Source organism: Haliotis rubra, unplaced genomic scaffold, assembly GCF_003918875.1.
Source record: "Haliotis rubra isolate DU_JTF1 unplaced genomic scaffold, ASM391887v1 Scf117, whole genome shotgun sequence".
NCBI lineage: Eukaryota > Metazoa > Mollusca > Gastropoda > Lepetellida > Haliotidae > Haliotis > Haliotis rubra.
This window is the reverse complement of record NW_025765081.1, coordinates 1,192,106-1,204,317: the sequence shown is the minus strand read 5'-3', so window position 1 is coordinate 1,204,317 and position 12,212 is coordinate 1,192,106.

The following is a 12,212-nucleotide window of genomic DNA, read 5'->3' as shown; positions in this document are numbered from 1 at the left end:
ACCCAATCTGCCAGGTGACACCTTGTCTACCATAGAGGCTAGCCCAATCTGCCAGATGACACATTGTCTACCATAGAGGCTAACCCAATCTGCCAGGTGACACATTGTCTACCATAGAGGCTAGCCCAATCTGCCAGGTGACACATTGTCTACCATAGAGGCTAACCCAATCTGCCAGGTGACACATTGTCTACCATAGAGGCTAACCCAATCTGCCAGGTGACACATTGTCTACTATAGAGGCTAACCCAATCTGCCAGGTGACACATTGTCTACCATAGAGGCTAAACCAATCTGGAAGGTGACACCTTGTCTACCATAGAGGCTAAACCAATCTGCCAGGTGACACCTGGTCCACTATAGAGGCTAACCCAATCTACCAGGTGACACATTGTCTACCATATAGGCTAACCCAATCTACCAAGTGACACCTTATCTACCATAGAGGCTAACCCAATCTGTAAGTTGACACCTTGTCTACCAAAGAGGCTGACCCAATCTGCCAGGTGACACCTTGTCCACCATAGAGGCTAACCCAATCTGCCAGGTGACACCTTGTCCACCATAGAGGCTCACCCAATCTGCCAGGTGACACCTTGTCTACCAAAGAGGCTAACCCAATCTGCCAGTTGACACCTTGTCTACCATAGAGGCTAGCCCAATCTGCCAGGTGACACCTTGTCCACCATAGAGGCTAACCCAATCTGCCAGGTGACACCTTGTCTACCATAGAGGCTAACCCAATCTGCCAGGTGACACCTTGTCCACCATAGAGGCTAGCCCAATCTGCCAGGTGACACCTTGTCCACCATAGAGGCTAACCCAATCTGCCAGGTGACACCTTGTCCACCATAGAGGCTAACCCAATCTGCCAGTTGACACCTTGTCTACCATAGAGGCTAGCCCAATCTGCCAGGTGACACCTTGTCCACCATAGAGGCTCACCCAATCTGCCAGGTGACACCTTGTCTACCATAGAGGCTAGCCCAATCTGCCAGTTGACACCTTGTCCACCATAGAGGCTAGCCCAATCTGCCAGTTGACACCTTGTCTACCATAGAGGCTCACCCAATCTGCCAGGTGACACCTTGTCTACCATAGAGGCTAGCCCAATCTGCCAGTTGACACCTTGTCCACCATAGAGGCTCACCCAATCTGCCAGGTGACACCTTGTCCACCATAGAGGTTAACCCAATCTGCCAGGTGACACTTTGTCTACCATAGAGGCTCACCCAATCTGCCAGGTGACACCTTGTCTACCATAGAGGCTCACCCAATCTGCCAGGTGACACCTTGTCTACCATAGAGGCTAGCCCAATCTGCCAGTTGACACCTTGTCTACCATAGAGGCTAGCCCAATCTGCCAGGTGACACCTTGTCTACCATAGAGGCTAGCCCAATCTGCCAGGTGACACCTTGTCTACCATAGAGGCTAGCCCAATCTGCCAGGTGACACCTTGTCTACCATAGAGGCTCACCCAATCTGCCAGGTGACACCTTGTCCACCATAGAGGCTCACCCAATCTGCCAGGTGACACCTTGTCCACCATAGAGGCTCACCCAATCTGCCAGGGACACCTTGTCCACCATAGAGGCTAGCCAGGTGACACCTTGTCCACCATGATCTGCCAGGTGACACCTTGTCCACCATAGAGGCTAGGCCAGGTGACACATTGTCCACCATAGAGGCTAACCCAATCTGCCAGGTGACACCTTGTCTCACCATAGAGGCTCACCCAATCTGCCAGATGAAACATTGTCTACCATAGAGGCTAACCCAATCTGCCAGGTGACACCTTGTCTACCATAGAGGCTAACCCAATCTGCCAGGTGACACCTTGTCTACCATAGAGGCTAGCCCAATCTGCCAGGTGACACATTGTCTACTATAGAGGCTAGCCCAATCTGCCAGGTGACACCTTGTCTACCATAGAGGCTAACCCAATCTGCCAGGTGACACCTTGTCTACCATAGAGGCTAGCCCAATCTGCCAGGTGACACATTGTCTACCATAGAGGCTAACCCAATCTGCCAGGTGACACATTGTCTACCATAGAGGCTAACCCAATCTGCCAGGTGACACCTTGTCTACCATAGAGGCTAACCCAATCTGCCAGGTGACACCTTGTCTACCATAGAGGCTAACCCAATCTGCCAGGTGACACATTGTCTACCATAGAGGCTAACCCAATCTGCCAGGTGACACATTGTCTACCATAGAGGCTAACCCAATCTGCCAGGTGACACCTTGTCTACCATAGAGGCTAACCCAATCTGCCAGGTGACACCTTTGTCTACCATAGAGGCTAACCCAATCTGCCAGGTGACACATTGTCTACCATAGAGGCTAACCCAATCTGCCAGGTGACACCTTGTCTACCATAGAGGCTAACCCAATCTGCCAGGTGACACCTTGTCTACCATAGAGGCTAACCCAATCTGCCAGGTGACACCTTGTCTACCATAGAGGCTAACCCAATCTGCCAGGTGACACATTGTCTACTATAGAGGCTAACCCAATCTGCCAGGTGACACATTGTCTACCATAGAGGCTAAACCAATCTGCCAGGTGACACCTTGTCTACCATAGAGGCTAAACCAATCTGCCAGGTGACACCTGGTCCACTATAGAGGCTAACCCAATCTACCAGGTGACACATTGTCTACCATATAGGCTAACCCAATCTACCAAGTGACACCTTATCTACCATAGAGGCTAACCCAATCTACCAAGTGACACCTTATCTACCATAGAGGCTAACCCAATCTGTAAGTTGACACCTTGTCTACCAAAGAGGCTGACCCAATCTGCCAGGTGACACCTTGTCTACCATAGAGGCTAACCCAATCTACCAAGTGACACCTTATCTACCATAGAGGCTAACCCAATCTGTAAGTTGACACCTTGTCTACCAAAGAGGCTAACCCAATCTGCCAGGTGACACCTTGTCTACCATAGAAGCTAACCCAATCTGCCAGGTGACACATTGTCTACCATAGAGGCTAACCCAATCTACCAAGTGACACCTTGTCTACCATAGAGGCTAATACAATCTTTAAGTTGACACCTTGTCTACCATAGAGGCTAATACAATCTTTAAGGTGACACCCTGTCTACCATAGAGGCTAATACAGTCTTTAAGGTGACACCTTGTCTACCACAGAGGCTAATCCAATCTGCCAGGTGACACATTGTCTACCATAGAGGCTAACCCAATCTGCCAGGTGACATATTGTTAACCATAGAGACTAATGTTTAACATTCCAGTTTTCATTTCAGCAGTCTGTTCATCTATGAGGCACTGGCTTCTAAGAGACATAAATGTCTCAGTTCTTCTTCCAAAACCTGTGTCATCCATTCCTTCATCAGTCTCTCCATCCCCCCATTTGGATCCTCACTTCTACATTACCATCACTACATCAATATCGTGGCATTTAATCAACAGCCTGTAAAGTGTGTTTGATTTTAATAATAATTCTAACCTTATTGTAACTTAAATTTCACCCACAATCATTACAAAATTATATTGGTTAAAGAATGTGCTATCAATAGTTTTGTTTGTTTGGCTGCTGTCAAACTTCATTAGAAGTAATTTTAATTGAACAAGTAATTATTTTTAGAACCAGTTGAGCACAGCCTCATACTGAGGCTATAGTTGGTGGTAATGTAGACGTGATAGGTATCTCCCTCAGTGCCAGGCTACACTGGGTGGATGGAGGAAATTTAGCCCATTTTGGATTTAAACTTATATCAATAATTTCTAAATTATTTGAAAGTGGATCAGGTGGCATTGACAGCAATGCTGTAACATTTACACATAAAGTGAAGCAGCTTTAAGTTTGGATAGTACTTGGATGGTTAGCCCAAGGAAGACCAACTGTGCTGTTGCCTGGCTGCTCTAGTGTGAATTCATACCCATGAGCAAGGAGTGACACACACTGGCAGCTGTGGTTTGCCTGCACCGACCTGATCCCGGGTGTTCAACCCTCTTATTGCAGGTCGTCGTGTATGATGGTTGAAATATTGCCCCAGACGATGTATTGGACGGAGGACTGATGAAGAATGGATGGAGGCAGGCAGTCAGGCGGCCTTCAAGGAAGACACTTCCGATGCAGTGACGTCAGACATTGGAGTGTAGGGAAGTTGGTCTGTCTGCTGTCTGGCCGTTCAAAATTTCCAAATAATCATTTGTTCTTTAAGAAATTGATAAACTTCATTATACATATTTTATTTCAAATTGAGAAAAGACATTACAAATCTTCTTGTTTTCATACTTTAAATGTCATATATCAATTATTTTGAACTCTTTATGTCATGGTTGAATGTGCCTTAGAATTGTTAAACAGCAGTGCCTCATGGGTGAAGTTCCTGGAATGCATCTTTCAAATGGCCAACCACCCAACAATGCAGTTGGCCTTTTTCTGTGCATATTTAGTTTGAAGTTGGATGCATGATATTTATGTTGCATCTATCACATCCTTGAAATGTCAGAGTTCTGTTCAGGTATCGGAACAAAGACCAGCTAATACGACGACAGCATGTCACCCTGTCTACATGACCAGATATGTCAGTCCCTCATTTATTCTGTATCTTATCATGCTTTTGGAGAAGCAATGGTGAGATTTGAACCACCGACCTTTTCATCCTCAGTTTTGACAACTTGTCCACCACAAAGTGTGACCACAAAGTCTGTCTAGTTAAAAGGTTACTCTATCATGCATCTCCCTCGGATGCTGGGATTCAAACCCAGTCCTGGAGTAAACTGTACATTGTGTTATCTCAAGCGACCCAACTGTGTCCACAAGCTGATGTGGTCAGACTGTCATCTGTAGGATGACCCACGTCTGAAGGTTGGGTTTATTTTCATTTCAGCAGTCTGTTCATCTGTGAGGCACTGACTTCTAAGAGACATAAATGTCTCAGTTCTTCTTCCAAAACCTGTGTCATCCATTCTTTCGTCAGTCTCTCCATCCCCCCGTTTTGGTCCTCACTTCTACATTACCACCACAACATAACAACCCTTGTTATTTGGTTGGTCATCAACATGTCATCAGATGTATTGTGTGTCATCAGTACAACCTTTGATGACATCTACGTAAAAGCAAGAAGTCATCTTGCTCTCTAATTAGATAAGACCTCAACAATTTAGATAGGATTTGGGTATTGTGACTCTTAATCAACAGCCTGCAAAGTGTGGTTGATTTTAATAATAATTCTAATCTCTTATAACCAAATCATTATCGTTCTTTTCATCAACAGCCTGCAAAGTGTGTTTGATTTTAATAATAATTCTAACATTTTATAACCAAATCATTATCGTTCTTTTCATCAACAGCCTGCAAAGTGTGTTTGATTTTAATAATAATTCTAATCTTTTATAACCAATTCAGTATTGTTCTTTTCATCAACAGCCTGCAAGGTGTGTTTGATTTTAAAAATAATTCTAACATTTTATAACCAAATCAGTATTGTTTCCATCAACAGCCTGCAAAGTGTGTTTGATTTTAATAATAATTCTAACATTTTATAACCAAATCATTATCGTTCTTTTCATCAACAGCCTGCAAAGTGTGTTTGATTTTAATAATAATTCTAATCATTTATAACCAATTCAGTATTGTTCTTTTCATCAACAGCCTGCAAAGTGTTTGATTTTAATAATAATTCTAACATTTCATAACCAAATCATTATCGCTCTTTTAATCAACAGCCTGCAAAGTGTGTTTAATTTTGATAATAATTCTAAACTTTTGTAACCAAATCAGTATTGTTTATTTCATCAACAGCCTTTGGTTACAAAGTGTGTTTGATTTTCATAATAGTTCTAGCCTTTCATAACCAAATCTATGTCATGGCGTTTAATCAACAGCCTGGAAAGTGGTTGATTTTAATAATAGTTTTAAGATCAGTATTCCACTTTTAATCAACAGCCTGCAAAGCGTGTTTTAATTTTGTTAATAATCGCTCTCACCTTTTGTAAATTAAATTTGACCTACAATCATTAGGAAGTTATTTTGCATGTATTGGTTGAAGAATGTACCATTTAGCTGTTGTCAAACTTCATCAGGTTTAATTTCATACAAACAAGTAAATGATCTGTTTGTTATAGAACCAGTTGAGCACAGCCTCACACTGAGCCTACAGGTGATCAGGGTGGTAATGTAGACGTGATAGGTAACCCCCTCAGTGCCAGGCTACACTGGGTGGATGGAGGAAATATAGCTTATTTTGGATTTAAAGTCATGTCGATAATTTCTAAATTTGAAAGTGGATCAGGTGGCATTGACAGCAATGCTGTCACCTTTACACATAAAGTGAAGCAGCTTTAAGTTTGGATAGTACTTGGATGGTTCGCCCAAGGAAGACCAACTGTGCTGTTGCCTGGCTGCTCTAGTGTGAATTTATACCCATGAGCAAGGAGTGACACACACTGGCAGCTGTGGTTTGCCTGCACCGACCTGATCCCGGGTGTTGAACCCACTTATAGCAGGTCATCGTATGATGGTTGAAATATTGCCCCAGATGATGTATTGGATGGAGGACTGATGAAGAATGGATGGAGGCAGGCAGTCAGGCGGCTTTCAAGGAAGACACTTCCGATGCAGTGACGTCAGACATTGGAGTGTAGGGAAGTTGGTCTGTCTGCTGTCTGGCCGTTCAAAATTTCCAAATAATCATTTGTTCTTTAAGAAATTTTATTAACTTCATTATACATTTTCTATTTCAAATTTCAAAAACACATTTAAGATGTGTCTTATAATTATTCACACTAAATGCCACCCATAATGTACTTTGTATATCTTGGATGAATATTCCTTAGATTTATTAAATATCAGTGCCTCATGGGTGCTTGACTGCTCCATTTTAATTTGCCAACTACCAATTACTACAGTTGGCCATTTCAAAGCATATGTGATTCTGATGTCTGAAAGCAATGCATCAGACATTGTTTCACTAAAATGGTTAATGGGACAAGGCTCACATGGTCCTTGTCTCTCGTCAAGGGGGCTGCAACCAGCCCTATCGGTGACACAAGACACTAACAACAATCTTGTTGAGCTAATAGGTTCCCCATTCCAATGATCAATCTGAATCTGAACACAAAAATTGCTGCTGAGTGTGGCTTGTGCTTGAAAGAGTGATCACCAAAGGTTTCAAACACATGGTTTGTCTGTTCCAAGATCCACCCTGCTGACTGCCCCACTGTAGTTGAGGTAGTGCCGACACCTGTGTCTCTAGGGTGTCTGTTAAACATCATGGTGGTGTCATCACACCTGTCTCTAGGGTGTCTGTTAAACATCATGGTGGTGTCATCACACCTGTGTCTCTAGGGTGTCTGTTAAACATCACAGTGGTGTCATCACACCTGTGTCTCTAGGGTGTCTGTTAAACATCATGGTGGTGTCATCACACCTGTGTCTCTAGGGTGTCTGTTAAACATCATGGTGGTGTCATCACACCTGTGTCTCTAGGGTGTCTGTTAAACATCATGGTGGTGTCATCACACCTGTGTCTCTAGGGTGTCTGTTAAACATCATGGTGGTGTCATCACACCTGTGTCTCTAGGGTGTCTGTTAAACATCATGGTGGTGTCATCACACCTGTGTCTCACACCTAGGGTGTCTGTTAAACATCATGGTGGTGTCATCACACCTGTGTCTCTAGGGTGTCTGTTAAACATCATGGTGGTGTCATCACACCTGTGTCTCTAGGGTGTCTGTTAAACATCATGGTGGTGTCATCACACCTGTGTCTCTAGGGTGTCTGTTAAACATCATGGTGGTGTCATCACACCTGTGTCTCTAGGGTGTCTGTTAAACATCATGGTGGTGTCATCACACTGTGTGTCTCTAGGGTGTCTGTTAAACATCATGGTGGTGTCATCACACCTGTGTCTCTAGGGTGTCTGTTAAACATCACACCTGTCATCACACCTGTGTCTCTAGGGTGTCTGTTAAACATCATGGTGGTGTCATCACACCTGTGTCTCTAGGGTGTCTGTTAAACATCATGGTGGTGTCATCACACCTCTCTAGTGTCTGTTAAACATCAGGGTGTCATCACACCTGTGTCTCTAGGGTGTCTGTTAAACATCACAGTGTCATCACACCTGTGTCTCTAGGGTGTCTGTTAAACATCACAGTGGTGTCATCACACCTGTGTCTCTAGGGTGTCTGTTAAACATCATGGTGGTGTCATCACAGGGTGTCTGTTAAACATCATGGTGGTGTCATCACACCTGTGTCTCTAGGGTGTCTGTTGGTGTCAACATCATGGTGGTGTCATCACACCTGTGTCTCTAGGGTGTCTGTTAAACATCATGGTGGTGTCATCACACCTGTGTCTCTAGGGTGTCTGTTAAACATCAGTGTGGTGTCATCACACCTGTGTCTCTAGGGTGTCTGTTAAACATCACAGTGGTGTCATCACACCTGTGTCTCTAGGGTGTCTGTTAAACATCATGGTGGTGTCATCACACCTGTGTCTCTAGGGTGTCTGTTAAACATCATGGTGGTGTCATCACACCTGTGTCTCTAGGGTGTCTGTTAAACATCATGGTGGTGTCATCACACCTGTGTCTCTAGGGTGTCTGTTAAACATCATGGTGGTGTCATCACACCTGTGTCTCTAGGGTGTCTGTTAAACATCATGGTGGTGTCATCACACCTGTGTCTCTAGGGTGTCTGTTAAACATCATGGTGGTGTCATCACACCTGTGTCTCTAGGGTGTCTGTTAAACATCAGTGTGGTGTCATCACACCTGTGTCTCTAGGGTGTCTGTTAAACATCACAGTGGTGTCATCACACCTGTGTCTCTAGGGTGTCTGTTAAACATCATGGTGGTGTCATCACACCTGTGTCTCTAGGGTGTCTGTTAAACATCACAGTGGTGTCATCACACCTGTGTCTCTAGGGTGTCTGTTAAACATCATGGTGGTGTCATCACACCTGTGTCTCTAGGGTGTCTGTTAAACATCACAGTGGTGTCATCACACCTGTGTCTCTAGGGTGTCTGTTAAACATCACAGTGGTGTCATCACACCTGTGTCTCTAGGGTGTCTGTTAAACATCATGGTGGTGTCATCACACCTGTGTCTCTAGGGTGTCTGTTAAACATCATGGTGGTGTCATCACACCTGTGTCTCTAGGGTGTCTGTTAAACATCATGGTGGTGTCATCACACCTGTGTCTCTAGGGTGTCTGTTAAACATCATGGTGGTGTCATCACACCTGGGGTGTCTGTTAAACATCACATCACACCTGTGTCTCTAGGGTGTCTGTTAAACATCATGGTGGTGTCATCACACCTGTGTCTCTAGGGTGTCTGTTAAACATCAAGGTGGTGTCATCACACCTGTGTCTCTAGGGTGTCTGTTAAACATCATGGTGGTGTCATCACACCTGTGTCTCTAGGGTGTCTGTTAAACATCATGGTGGTGTCATCACACCTGTGTCTCTAGGGTGTCTGTTAAACATCATGGTGGTGTCATCACACCTGTGTCTCTAGGGTGTCTGTTAAACATCATGGTGGTGTCATCACACCTGTGTCTCTAGGGTGTCTGTTAAACATCATGGTGGTGTCATCACACCTGTGTCTCTAGGGTGTCTGTTAAACATCATGGTGGTGTCATCACACCTGTGTCTCTAGGGTGTCTGTTAAACATCATGGTGGTGTCATCACACCTGTGTCTCTAGGGTGTCTGTTAAACATCACAGTGGTGTCATCACACATCTGTGTCTCTAGGGTGTCTGTTAAACATCACAGTGGTGTCATCACACCTGTGTCTCTAGGGTGTCTGTTAAACATCATGGTGGTGTCATCACACCTGTGTCTCTAGGGTGTCTGTTAAACATCATGGTGGTGTCATCACACCTGTGTCTCTAGGGTGTCTGTTAAACATCATCATGTGGTGTCATCACACCTGTGTCTCTAGGGTGTCCTGTGTCTCTAGGGTGTCTGTTAAACATCATAGTGGTGTCATCACACCTGTGTCTCTAGGGTGTCTGTTAAACAGGGTGTCTGTTAAACATCAGGTGGTGTCATCACACCTGTGTCTCTAGGGTGTCTGTTAAACATCATAGTGGTGTCATCACACCTGTGTCTCTAGGGTGTCTGTTAAACATCAGTGTGATGCCATCACACCTGTGGTTCTAGGGTATCTGTTAAACATCAAGGTGGTGTCAACACCCCTGTGCCTATAGGGTATCTGTTAAACATCATAGTGGTGTCATCACACCTGTGTCTCTAGGGTGTCTGTTAAACATCAAGGTGGTGTCAACACACCTGTGTCTCTAGGGTGTCTGTTAAACATCATGGTGGTGTCATCACACTTGTGGCTCTAGGGTATCTGTTAAACATAGTGGTGGTGTCAACACACCTGTGTCTCTAGGGTATCTGTTAAACATCATGGTGGTGTCATCACACCTGTGTCTCTAGGGTGTCTGTTAAACATCAGTGTGGTGTCATCACACCTGTGTCTCTAGGGTGTCTGTTAAACATCACAGTGGTGTCATCACACCTGTGTCTCTAGGGTGTCTGTTAAACATCATGGTGGTGTCATCACACCTGTGTCTCTAGGGTGTCTGTTAAACATCATAGTGGTGTCATCACACCTGTGTCTCTAGGGTGTCTGTTAAACATCAGCGTGGTGTCATCACACCCATGTCTCTAGGGTGTCTGTTAAACATCATAGTGGTGTCATCACACCTGTGTCTCTAGGGTGTCTGTTAAACATCAAGGTGATGTCAACACCCCTGTGTCTCTAGGGTGTCTGTTAAACATCATGGTGGTGTCATCATACCTGTGTCTCTAGGGTGTCTGTTAAACATCATAGTGGTGTCATCATACTTGTGCCACTAGGGTATCAGTTGGACATCATGGGGGAGCCAACACACAAGTGCCTCTTGGGTTTTGCTTTGTTAATATCACAATGAATTAGTAAATATATTCTGCAATATTTACTTTGACACTTTTTTCAAACAGCAATTTTTGATATATTTTAAGTATATACTTTTATTGTAAGTATATACTTCCATATCAGCTGAAACACAAAATAAATGAGTAGTACCATGTTTTAGAAAACTTTTTGCTAATAACATTTCATTTGAAATTCTGACTATTACCAACTCCTTGTGGTATTTACTAACAACAAACTGTAAATTGCAAATGATTAAATAATTGAAATTTCAATGCCCTATACAGTATATGAATCCTTAATACTTACTACTTTTCTTTCATCAACTTCCAAATCCAAATACCCATTCATCCCTAGAACGTTATTCACAATGAGTGTGTGTAAAATCTCATTTTGATAGTATGTAAGAGCAGTTATTTTCAACAGTTGGTTAAAAATATATTAAATTTCAGGCATCAGAATATATTTTCAATATTCAGAATTAAACCTTAAAACTAAAGTGTGTTGTTTGAAAGTGTTGCCTCATAATTCAAATTCGCAAAGAAGTCTGAATCACTTGTGTCCCATGAGAAAAACACTCTTGTTCTGTGTCATCTGATCTGTAAGTTTCAACACTAGTCATTTCTCAACGGAAGTGTTCTCCGAGTCAGCCATTAAACCATTCCATCCTCAATAAACTGGTATAACAAAGAGTTAACAGACCATTCCAGAAAAACATATGCATATATGTGTCCTGTTGTTAAGCTGCTCTGCCTTGTTAGCTCTTGTCTTTCACGCAGATCCATAAACATTGTTTACTACCGAAAGTGCCAAAGATCCTAAGCCATATACCTGTATGTATAAATTATATCTTCTATATGAAATATTTGTTATATTTACATCATCATCATGCTTATTGCACTGTTTTGACAATGCATACATGTCATATCTTGTTATAACTCTACTCACGTTTTATCTGCACATCTTGCTATTTACTATATACATCAAATTTATTGAACCTTTGACATGCAAATTCTCAAGTTTTTTTCACTATGTATAATATATATTTACAGTTTCAACATGCATATGCAGAATATTTTTCATAAACCTTGTGCCTTGGAGTCAGTTTATGGTCTGTGAATATTGAAATTGTTTGAAAGTTTGCAAACTGTACATCAATTCTCTAACCCTAATACTTCATACCACTACACAGTATTGTCAGTTTTTACTGTTGTTGAATAAATACTTTGAAACGTTTGACCCATCTTCTTGTTTGTACGCTACAATTCTTATGACATACAACATAAACGACTAAG